At 34.4% G+C, this 13304-nt stretch overlaps 1 protein-coding gene and 1 pseudogene across 2 annotated transcripts in view; one reads left to right on the top strand and one right to left on the bottom strand.

Annotated features, from left to right (window-relative positions):
* The window catches only part of RIT2 (Ras like without CAAX 2), a gene marked incomplete at both ends in the record, with an annotated part of 304767 nt that overhangs the window by 214859 nt on the left and 76604 nt on the right, over window positions 1–13304 (top strand).
* LOC308626978 (YEATS domain-containing protein 4-like) lies at window positions 3538–4519 on the bottom strand (annotated as a pseudogene). The gene is made up of 2 exons: window positions 3956–4519; window positions 3538–3658 (listed from the first exon to the last, which is right to left on the bottom strand). The product of its transcript is annotated as a YEATS domain-containing protein 4-like (transcript).

Raw genomic sequence — 13304 nt, 5'->3', positions numbered from 1 at the left:
AGTCCCAAGCTATAATGTACAACTCAGCAGGCCAAAATAATTTTAAAATCATTAGACTTATACAGCATGGTCAGGAGGTCAGCACACTTGAATTTCATTATGCAATAAGGAAAAGTACTTCCAGTTCCTACATCTTTGTTCTGTGCCCTTATTTAGAAGAGTAAATTAGAAAATACTGTGGGAGGAATAATCGATTTCTACCAATTACTTTCCTAAAGAAAGTAAAATTTGTGACCCAGTGATTCTGATTTTAAGTGGAGACCTCAATCAACATCAATTCATTTAATGGTCCTAGAAAAGAAAAAGAAAACAGCAGGTTACCATCAAAAAACATCTATAATAAACCCATTTAAAGACTACCTTGCTTCAAATTCTTATAGTAACCATTGTTTTACATTTACCGGACACTCAGGCAAGATGGACAGAATGATGGGGGGGAGAACCCTTGATTTCTAGTCTCACTTGGAAACGCTATTTTCAGCTCCAGATTGTTAGGAAAATTCTGTCTTTATTTAGTTCCAGTAGAGCTTGGGTCTATACAATTCTAGGATACAGAGTTTAATCTTCCACCACTATTCCAGCAAATTCCGTGAACAGACAGTGTATAATTTCCCCTGGGGCATTTATGAAGGCTCTTCCTTCTTGGAAAATTCCTCAGCACCTGGCTAAAGTCTCTACTGAAGTTCTCACCCTGTCCATTTATGTGAATCATGTGAAAACATTACTATTTGACCATCTTATAGTGGAGAGTAGTATAAACTCCACTCCAAATAACTATTGTGAATAGGAACAACTGTTCAGACAGCACCAGGCTACAACTAAGCAACAAGTAGGATGTTTTCTTAGCCTAAATTGGCTCTTACTTTTGAAACTCAGAAACTGTACAAATAGCTCTGTGACATGAGCTCATGTTTTCAACTTTTCAGATATGCCTTTATCAGCCTGCCCCTTAAGGGAGTGAAAACTGATGGCAAGTTATTATCCCTAAGTTCTGCCCATGACAATCACAGGGTAGGGGATTGTGGTGCAGTATCTCTCGAGAAGCAAAGTTGGACAGCTCTGAGAACTCTTAAAAATTCTCATTCCTTAGTTGCTCTAGTAATTTTTATGAACCCCCCCACAGCTTTTCCTCATCCATCTCTCATCTTCTCAGTGTTTGAGGTTTTTTCATTTAAATATGGCTTTCTTCAACTTTCTTTATTTTTTATACTACAGTCCTATTACTACTACTTTTTAATTTTATTTACTTTTTTATTTCAATTTTGCCATAGATTTCTTTTCTGGTATTTTAACTCTCTAAGTTATACCACATTATATATACATTGCTTTTGCTACTCCTAATACTATTTATTTTAGTTTTAGTTACTTTTTAATTTCTATCTCCTCATCTCACACACCTCTTATATTTTATCTGTTTCTTGTCATTTTGTAGTTTTTCTTAAGTTTCCTTGAGTTTGAGTGCTCTTTTTGCTGATTTTTAAGAAGCACATCTAGAAAGATGGTGTGGGTTTGAGAAATTCTAATCCAACAACAAATAGTCAGGAGACTTTTCTTGACATTTAACTGCTACCACATGCACTTCCGTACCAGAAGCCATACCTGAGCTCTCATCCTCACACTCAGAAGATCTCCCTGTCATTTAGGCTCCACCTAGAGATACAAGAAACACAAAGGTCAGCTGTCCAATGAGGGCTAATGTATAGGTAACATAATGTGATGTTTTGTGAGGGTATTATTTCTTGGCATCTCACACTGTCTAGACTTTATATAAGGAGATGTGTGTTTTATAGTATTAATGTTAATTTTACTTTTGTAATTATAGTTTTTAAAACTATGTTTAAAACTATTCCAATTGCAGCCATGAACCACAAAGGTAAAAAAGCAGGTCTTCCTCAAAGAGGTGACTTTTTTTCTCTCTACCATCCTCCTCTGCCAGGATGTTTTTGCTGAAGTATCAAATACAATCAGATCTCCAGAGAAGGGACCAATGTAAGGGAAACAGTCAAAATTCTGGCATCAACCAGTCTCTAATATACTTACTTCCATATGCCCAAATGATTCCTCCAACCACTTAGGCAGTGTCTCAAGTAATTTCTCTCAGTGCTCACTGCCAATAGACCTGGGTGAAAAGGCTTCTCAATACCCGCAACAACTATGACCTTGTTGGAAGAAACTCTTAGTTTTTCAATACTTATTTTAGATAGTGTATTCCTCTCCTGAATATCAGAGCCTAAAAAGAAGGATGCTAATTTCCCTTCTAGAACATAGACTTAATTTTTAGGTAACATGACAAGGCTGAGGCTAGGCTTTTTCAGTTTTCAGTCCATTTCCCATAGGAGAGCAGGATTCTATAAATCTTTAGTCTCCAGGCCATGATTACAATTCCATTGATTTTCCACATTTGTTTCCCTGGAATTGATGTTGAGTGTCCTTTCAAGATACCACCAAGTGTCAGTTCTCATGCCATGAAGGGTCTTGGGCCATTAATATCCAACTTGGCTTATTGATTTCTTACACTAACTCTACAAATTTCATTGCTTTAATAACCAACTGCTTTTGTTAATTTCTGCCAAAATAAAGGGCTACATGACAACTGTTCTAAAAACAAAGTTATCACTCTAAATAGAAGCCTCTCATCATATAACTGAATGGTAGTTGAGAAATTTACTGGCAAATTAAACAAGTCACCTAAGTAGATACGTTGCAAACAGGTGATTTTTAAGGATTCTCCAAGTAATGTTCAAGATAATATATTTATTCTAGTAGCACACAAGTTTGAGTTTTATTTTAACAACTGCAGTAACAGTTTGATAATAATTGCACTATATAGAATTGATAAATATACATATATTAGTATACAAATATTTTGTGTTTATATTAACAAACCACTCTCCGAAGTTGTAAAAATGTATGATATTGCCAGCAGGGTCTCAGCGTCCCTTCCCAAAATACATTCTTATCAACATTTGGTACTGTCCAATTGTTCTTATTTTCTTTTTTTTTCCTTAATGTGATGGAGATAAAATGATATCTCAGTGTATTTTTTTTTCTGTAAACTATATTTATTGAGTGCTTACTGAACACTGGGCACATCAGATACAAAAGAGATGGGATAGGGGCAGGTAAGAACTTAAGAAATTAAATATACACATTAATGTTAGCACGAATTCTAGCTACTAGGGAAGTACAAAATTTTTATAAGTTATACTTTATAGTGAAATTTTGATGCCTGTCAAAAAGATAAGCTATATATACAATGCAATAGAAGTGTTTTTAAATTGTGCTTAATATCATAGAAGTACCCCAAAATGCATTGATAAAGTGCCCATACAGCATTCATTCTTTTTATACACATATATTTCACATTAAAGATTGCTTGTAAAGTACAAATACTTTGACTTCATTGCTGAGAAATCTATGGTCAACAACTATATATGCAGTTCTTCTAAGAAACATCACAGCATTTGTAGCCCATCTCTCCTTTAACATCAATCTTATTTTTAGTTTCCCTTACTATTGAGTTCTCTTCAGAACTGTTTATATTATTTTTCTCGGATCATCTTCTTCAAGTTTCTTAATTTCATTTTTTAAACAATTTATAGTGTCACAACTTGCTTTTAATCTCTCTTTAAGCTCTGCAATTTCGAAGCTGGTTTGTCTGTTTTTTAACATCTTTATTGGAGTATAATTGCTTTAAAATTGTGTGTTAGTTTCTGCTGTATAACAAAGTGAATCAGCTATATGTATACATATATCCCCATGTCCCCTCCCTCTTGTGTCTCCCTCCCACATTCCCTATCCCACCCCTCTAGGTGGTTACAAAGCACCAAGCTGATCTCCCTGTGCTATGCAGCTGCTTCCCACTATCAATTTTACATTTGGTAGTGTATATATGTCAATGCTACTCTCTCACTTCGTCTCAGTCAAAGCTTGTTTATTTTTCTCTTTTTTTTATCCCTCAGCTTCTAACTTTTCTCTGGTCTTCACCTCAAGTTCTGCAAATTCTGTTTCATGCTTATAGGTTCCTAAAGTAAGCTGACAAGATGTTAATAATTGGTGCATTATTGCTGTTGGGTCTTAAAATATCATTTCATCATAGAACTCTGAAACCACTGACTTTTTTTCCCAGCATTGCACTGGTGTTTGATTGAAACAGCTTTAATAAATGTTACAGGGTTAAGGTCTTTCATTAGAATCAATGAAAAATATTTTGATGATTATTTCAAATTCATCCCATCTTGTTTCAGTAATTTCATATGGAGTTTTAGTAACAACTCTAAAAGGACTGCCATAACTTTCATGTAATTTAAAGTCAATTTTCTTCACATATGTTAACATATCCTCATTTCTGTTGAATATATGGTTTTACATATACTGTCCACTGATGGGTGTGACCATCCTCTTCTCTTTTCTTTCCAAAATATTGAGAAAGATTACCATAAACTATTGGTTTAATGATAGTAACCCCCTTCACTATCCTTCCAGAGTCAAGCCCAAATTCGGCCATTCTCTTGAACATATTGTCCTACTGAAAAGCCTCTGCTGCTAAGGAGAGATCAGGGCCGGCAGGCTCACAGCCCCCCTCAGAGGCCCTGCTCCTCCCACACAGGCCCAGGAGGAGGGTTTCTGGCCAGCAGGACTCAGGATGCTGCGGAACCACCAACTTCTCAACATGGGCAGTATCCCTCATTATAGTTTTATTTTATATTTTTCTCTATTCTTATGAGATTGAACAACTTCATATGCTTAGTAATAGTTACACTTTATTCTGCTGTGAATTGCCTATTCATAGCCTATATCTAATTTTTATTGTGTTGCATTTCCTTTTCCTACTGATTCATGTGGAAGGTCATACATTTTTTCCCCAAAATGAATTCCTTGTTTGTTTTATGAAGCAAATATATTTACATAGGTTGTTACTTATCTTTTAATTTTTAGTGTTCTTGGATTCCTGTGTAATGAAAAAGTGTTTGAAGTTTATACAAAAATGTCTTATTTTGTGTATGATTTTTGTCTTTTGAATCTGATTTAAGAGATCTTTTACTACCCTGAGATCTTAAAGTCAATCTCTTATAATTCCTACTAAATGTTATAAAGTTTTGCTTCTTATGTCTTTAACCCAATAGATATTTATTTTGTATTTGATTTAATACAGGAATAAAATGTTATTTTGTTTTTTTCTTCCAAATAGAAAGCCAACTGTCTCGAGCAGAAACAAGAATAACTATAATCCTGCAGCCCGTGGAACAAAAACTGCACTCACAGAAAGATAGACAAGATGAAAAGGCAGAGGTCTATGTACCAGACAAAGGAACAAGATAAAACCCCAGAAAAACAACTAAAAGAAGTGGAGATAGGCAAACTTCCAGAAAAATAATTCAGAATAATGATAGCAAAGATGATCCAGGACCTCGGAAAAAGAATGGAGGCAAAGATTGAGAAGATACAAGAAATGTTTAACAGAGACCTAGAAGAATTAAAGAACAAACACCTAGAAGAATTAATGCACAAACAAACAGATGCGAACAATACAAAAACTGAAATGAAAAATACACTAGAAAGAATCAATAGCAGAATAACTGAGGCAGAAGAAAGGATAAGTGTCATGGAAGACAGAATGGTGGAATTCACTTCCACAGAACAGAATAAAGAAAAAAGAATGAAAAGAAATAAAGACAGCCTGAGACCTCTGGGACAACATTAAATGCAACAACATACGTATTATAGGGGTCCCAGAAGGAGAAGAGGGAGAGAAGGGGCACAAGAAAATATTTGAAGAGATTATAGTCAAAAACTTCCCTAATATGGGAAAGGAAATAGCCACATAAGTCCAGGAAATGCAGAGAATCCCAGGCAGGATACACCCAAGGAGAAACACATGGAGACATATAGTAATCAAATTGACAAAAATTAAAGGCAAATAAAAATGATTGAAAGCAACCAGGGTAAAATGACAAATAACATACAAAGAAACTCCCATAACATTAACAGCTGATTTATCAGCAGCAACTCTACAAGCCAGAAGGGAGTGGCATGACATAACTAAAGTGATGAAAGGGAAGACCCGACAACCAAGATTACTCTACCCAGCAAGGATCTCATTCAGGTTCGATTGAGAAACCAAAACTTTACAGACAAGCAAAAACTAAGAGAATTCAGCACCACCAAACCAGCTCTACAACAAATGCTAAAGGAACTTCTTTAAGTGGGAAACACAAGGGAAGAAAAGGACCAGCAAAACAAATCCATACCAATTAAGAAAATAGTAATAAGAGCATACATATCAATAATTACCTTAAAGGTGAATGGATTAAATGCTCCAACCAAAAGAAACAGGTTAGCTGAATGAATACAAAAACAAGATCCATATATATGCTGTCTATAAGAGACCCATTTCATATGTAAGGACACATACAGACTGAAAGTGAGAGTATGGAAAAAGATATTCCATACAAATGGAAATCAAAAGAAAACTGGAGTAGCATGACTCATATCTGATAATATAGACTTTAAAATAAAGAAAGTTACAGGAGACAAGGAAGGACATTACATAATGATCAAAGGATCAATCAAAGCAGAAGATATAAAAATTATAAATATATATGCACCAAACATAGGAACACTACATAAGGCAACTGCTAACAGCTATAAAGGAGGAAATCAACAGTAACACAAAAATAGTGGGGGACTTTAACACCTCACTTACACAAATGGACAGATCATCCCAACAGAAAATTAATAAGAAAGCACAAGCTATAAATGACAGAGTAGACCATATAGATTTAATTGATAATTATAGGACATTCCATCCCAAAACAGCAGATCACACTTTCTTCTTAGTGTGCATGGAACATTCTCCATGATAGATCATATCTTGGCTCACAAATCAAGCCTCAGTAAATTTAAGAAAACTGAAATCATATCAAGCATTTTTTTCTTAGCACAATGCTATGAGATTAGAAATCAATTACAGGGAAAAAACATAAAGCACAAACACATGGAGGCTAAACAATGCATTACTAAATAACCAAGAGATCACTGAAGAAATCAAAGAGGAAATCAAAATATACTTACAGACAAATTACAATGAAAACACAATGATCCAAAACCTATGGGATGAAGCAAAAGAAGTTCTGAGAGGGAAGTTTATAGCAATACAAGCCTACATCAAGAAACAAGAAAAATTTCAAATAAAAAATAAAACCTTACACCTAAAGGAACTAGAGAAAGAAGAAAAAGAAAAACCCAAATTTAGTAGAAGGAAAGAAATCATAAGGATCAGAGCAGAAATAAATGAAATAGAAACAAACAATACAATACCAAAGATCAATGAAACTAAAAGCTGGTTCTTTGAGAGGATAAAAAAAATGATAAACAAATAGCCAGACTCATCAAGAAAAAGAGGGAGAGGACTCAAATTAATAAAATTGGAAATGAAAAAGGAGTAGTTACAAGAGACACCACAGAAATACAAAGCATCCTAAGAAACTACTACAAGCAACTCTATGCCAGTAAAATGGACAACCTGGAAGAAATGGACAAATGCTTAGAAAGGTATAAACTTCCAAGACTGAAACAGAAAGAAAGAGAAAATATGAACAGAGCAATCACAAGTAATGAAATTGAAAGTATGGTTAAAAATCTTCCAACAAACAAAAATCCAGGACCAGATGGCTTCACAGGTGAATTCTATCAAATATTAAGAGAAGAGCTAATACCCATCCTTCTCAAACTCTTTAAAAAATTGCGGAAGAAGGAACACTCCAAAACTAATTCTATGAGGCCACCATTACCCTGATACCAAAACCAAACAAAGATACTACAAAAAAAAAAAATACGGACCAATATCACTGATGAATATAGATGCAAAAATCCTCAAAAAAAATACTAGCAAACAAAATCAAACAATGCATTAAAAGTATCATACACCACGATCAAGTAGGATTTATGCCAGGGATGCAAGGATTCTTCAATATATGCAAATCAATCAATGTGATACACCATATTAACAATTTGAAGAATAAAACCATATGATCATCTGAATAGATGCAGAAAAAGCTTTTGACAAAATTCAACACCTGTTTACTATAAAAACTCTCCAGAAAGTGGGCATAGAGGGAACCTACCTCAACATAATAAGGACCATATATGACAAACCCACAGCAAACATCATTGTCAATGGTGAAAAACTGAAAACATTTCCTCTAAGATCAGGAACATGACAAGGATGTCCACTCTCACCATTATCACTCAACATAGCTTTGGAAGTCCTAGCCATGGCAATCAGAGAAGAAAAAGAAAGAAAATGAATACAAATTGGAAAAGAAGAAGTAAAACTGTTACTGTTTGCAGATGACATGATACTATACATAGAAATCCTAAACATGCCACCAGAAAACTACTCAAGCTAATCAATGAATTGGGTAAAGTTGCAGGATACAATATTCATGCACAGAAATCTCTAGCATTCCTATACACTAATGGTCAAAAAACAAGAAATTAAGGAAACACTCCTATATACCATTGCAACAAAAATAATAAAATACCTGGGAATAAACCTACCTAGGGAGACAAAAACCTGTATGCAGAAAACTATAAGACAGTGATGAAAGAAATTAAAAATGATACCAACAGATGGAGAGACATACCATGTTCTTGGATTGGAAGAATCAATATTGTGAAAATGAGTATACTACTCAAAGCAATCTATAGATTCCATGCAATCCCTATCAAATTACGAATGGCATTTTTTACAGAACTAGAACAAAATACCTTAAAATTTTTATGGGGACACTAAAGACCCCGAATAGCCAAAGCAGTCTTGAGGGAAAAAAATGGAGCTGGAGGAATCAGACTCCCTGACTTCAGACTATACTGCAAAGCTACAGTAATCAAGACAGTATGGTACTGATACAAAAATAGAAATATAGATGAATGGAACAGGATAGAAAGCCAAGACATAAACCCATGCACCTATGGTCAACTAATTTATGACAAAGGAGGCAAGAATATACAATGGAGAAAAGACAGCCTCTTCAATAAGTGGTGCTGGGAAAACTGGATAGCTACATGTAAAAGAATGAAATTAGAGCTCTCCCTCACACCATGCAAAAAAATAAACTCAAAATTCATTAGATCCCTAAATGTAAGACTGGACACTATAAAATTCTTAGAGGAAAACATAGGAAGAACACTCTTTGACATAAATCACAGCAAGATCTTTTTGATCCACCTCCTAGAGAAATGGAAATAAAAACAAAAATAAACAAATGGGACCTAATTAAACTTAACAGATTTTGCAAAGCAAAGGAAACTACAAACAAAACGAAAAGACAACCCACACAATTGGAGAAAATATTTGCAAATGAATCAACAGACAAAGGATTAATCTCCAAAATATATACAAAGCTCATGCAGCTCAATATTAAAAAGAAAAATAAACAACCCAATCCAAAAATGGGAGGAAGACCTAAACAGACATTTCTCCAAAGAAGACATATAGATGGCCAAGAAGCACATGAAAAGCTACTCAACATCACTAATTATTAGAGAAATGCAAATCAAAACTACAATGAGGTATCACCTCACACCAGTTAGAATGGGCATCATCAAAAAATCTACAAACAAAGAGAAAAGGGAACCCTCTTGCACTGTTTGTGGGAATGGAAATTGATACAGCCACTATGGAGAGCAATATGGAGGTTATTAAAGAACTAAAAATAGAATTACCATATGACCAAGCAATTCCACTACTGGGCATATACCCATGGTTTTTGAGAAAACCGTAATTCAAAAAGACACATGAACCCCAATGTTCATTGCAGCACTATTTACAGTAGCCAGGTCATGGAAGCAAGCTAAATGCCCATCTACAGAAAAATAGGTAAAGTGTGGTACATATATACAGTGGAATATTATTCAGCCATAAAAAATGAAATTGGGTCATTTGTAGTGACGTGGATGGATCTAGAGACTGTCATGCAGAGTGAAGTAAGTCAGAAAGAGAAAAACAAATATATATTAACGCATATAGGTGGAACCTAGAAGAATGGTACAGATGAACCAGTCTGCAGGGCAGAAATTGAGACACAGATGTAGAGAACAAACATATGGGCACAAGTGGGGAAAGTGGAGGTGGGGTGGTGGTGGTGTGATGAATTGGGAGATTGGGATTGACATATATACACTAATATGTATAAAATGGATAACTAATAAGAACCTGTTGTATATAAAAAAAAAAGAAAGGCAATTTTCTCAAACACAGTAAGTTAAAGCATTCTTATTTTACCCCCAAATTTCTACTACATCTTCTAAAGTATAACATTGTCCATACAATTGTCAGTGTCTCTTCTGATTTTCCTAGCACCAACATTATTCTGTTCTAATTACTGTGGAAAGATAGCATTATACTAAACCTTGAACTCACTAGGGCAATTCTTCTCTCTTTGGTTTTTGTTTGTTTTAAGATTTGCATGCTTGGGGCTTCCCTGGTGGCACAGTGGTTGAGAATCTGCCTGCCATTGCAGGGGACATGGGTTCGAGCCCTGGTGTGGGAAGATCCCACATGCTGCAGAACAACTAGGCCCATGATCCACAACTACTGAGCCTGCACGTCTGGAGCCTGTGCTATGCAACAAGAGAGGCCACAACACTGAGAGGCCCGTGCACCACGATGAAGAGTGGCCCCTGCTCGCTGCAACTACAGAAAGCCCTCTCACAGTAACGAAGACCCAACACAGCCAAAAATAAATAAATAAATAAATAAATAATTTTTTTAAAAAAATTGCATGCTTGGACCTTTTCATGTGAATTTGGGGGAACTGACACATTTTAGATAACCCAGTAACTATCATAATCATTATTTCTCTTGTAAATTTTCAAAAATATATTGTAATTTTCTCTTTTAAATACTTATAGTGTTGTTGTATTTGTTCCTGAGTATATCAGGAATAGTAAACAGTTTATAGTTTATTTTGCTAACATGAATTTATTTTTTCATATTTTATTTTTATAATTTTTATTAGTATGTGTAAAAAAATAGTAAAAATGCAATTGATATTTGATAATGTATATTATATCCAAAAAAGTTGCTGAGTTCTTCTACTAATTCTTTTATTCCTTCTCAAAAATCTTAGTATATTCTATATAGATAATCATAATGATATTTATAAATAACATATTTATTCCAACTGTGAAATGTCTTTTTAATCTTGATACTGCCTGGGCTTCCTGTATAATATTAAATTGTTGGGGTGATAATTCTTTCACACATTCTTGCTTTTTTATTGAAATTTAATTGACTTAAAATATTATATTACTTTCAGGAGTACAACATAGTTCTTCAATATTTTTATGCATTACAGAATGACCAAGATGACAATCTAGTTAACATTTGTCACTATACAAAGTTATCACAATATTATTGGCTATACTCCCTGTGCTGTACATTACATCCTTGTGGTTCATTTATTTTATAACAGGACCTCTTAGTCTTCCTCACCTATTTCATTCATCACCCCAACCATCTCCACTTTGGCAAAGTGATATATATATATATATATATATATATATATAAAATCACAACTTTTTTATCCATTCATCTATGGACACAGGTTGCTTCCATTTCTTGGTTATTATATTTAATGCTGCAAAAAACATTGGAATACATGCATTATTTATAATTAGAGTTTCTGTTTTCTTCAGGTAAACACCCAGAAGATAAATTACTAGATCATATGGCAGTTCTCTTTTTAGTTTTTGAGGAACATTCCATACTGTTTTCCATAGAGTCTGAACCAATTTACAATCCCACCAACAGCACTCAAAGATTCCCTTTGCTCCACATCCTCACCAAAACTTCTTACTTTTATCTTTTTGATATAGCCATTCTGAAATGTATGATGTGGTATCTCATTGTGTGTGTGTGTGTGTGCATGTGTGTGTGTGTGTTTTAATTGGGGTATAGTTGCTTTATAATGTTGTGTTAGTTTCTGCTCTACAGTGAAGTGAATCAGCTATATGTATACATATATCTCATCTGTTTTGGATTTCCTTCCCTTTTAGGTTATCACAGAGCATTAAATAGAGTTCCCTGTACTATACAGCAGGTTCTCATTAATTATTGATTTTATACTTATTAGTGTATATATGTCAATCCCAGTTTCCCAATTCATCCCGCCTCCCCTTTCCCCCCTTGGTGTTCATATGTTTGTCCTCTGCTTCTGTTTATTTCTGCCTTGCAAACAGTTTCATCTGTACCATTTTTCTAGATTCCACATATACGTGTTCATAAATAATATTTGTTTTTCTCTTTCTGACTTACTTCACTCTGTCTGACAGTCTCTAGGTTCATCCACATCTCTACAAATGACTTAATTTCATTCCTTTTTATGGTTGTGTAATATTCCACTGTATATACCACATCTTCTTTATCCATCCATCAATGGACATTTAGGGTGCTTCCATGACGTGGCTATTATAAATAGTGCTGCAATGAACATTGGGGTGTTTGTGCCTTTTTGAATTATAGTTTTCTCAGTAGTGGGATTGCTGGGAAAAAAACTAAAAATAGAATTATCATTGTAGTTTTGATTTGCATTTCCCTGATGATTATTGATGCTGAGAATCTTTTCATGTGTCTGTTGGCCATCTGTATGTCTTTTTTGGGAAAATGTCTATTCAGATCCTATGACTATTTTTTATCAAGTTGTTTTTTTGATGTTGAGTTGTATGAGTTCTTTGTATATTTTGGATATTAACCCCTTATCAGATATATTGCTTGCAAAAATATTTACCCATTAGTAAGCTATCCTTTTGTTTTGTCCATAATTTTCTTCACTGTGGAAAAGTTTTTAGTTTCATGTAGTATCATTTGTTTATTTTTGCTTTTGTTTTCCTTGTCTGAGGATATAGGTCCAAAAGAATATTGCTAAGACTGATGTCAAAATCATTCTGCCTATGTTTCCTTCTAGGAGTTTTATGGTTTCAGGTCCTACATTTAAGTTTTTAATACATTTTGGTTTTATTTTTGTATATGTTGTGAGACAGTAGTTCAGTTTGATTCTTTTGCATGTAGCTGTCCAGTTTGCCCAATACCATTTATTGCAGAAGTGCTGTCCCCATTGTTTATTCTTGCCTCCTTTGTCATAGATTAATTGACCATATATGTATGAGTTTATTTCTGAGCTCTCTACTCTGTTCCCTTGATTTATGTGTCTGTGTTTGTGCCAGTTCCATATTGTTTTGATTACTGTAGCTTTGTAGTATATCCTGAAAACAGGGAGCAAGTTACCTTCAGCTTTGTT

The sequence above is a fragment of the Mesoplodon bidens genome (genome assembly GCF_964165515.1).
Source record: "Mesoplodon bidens genome assembly, chromosome: 13".
Classification (NCBI taxonomy): domain Eukaryota; kingdom Metazoa; phylum Chordata; class Mammalia; order Artiodactyla; family Ziphiidae; genus Mesoplodon; species Mesoplodon bidens.
Note: the sequence above shows the minus strand (reverse complement) of the source record. Positions and strands in the feature narration are given on the sequence as shown.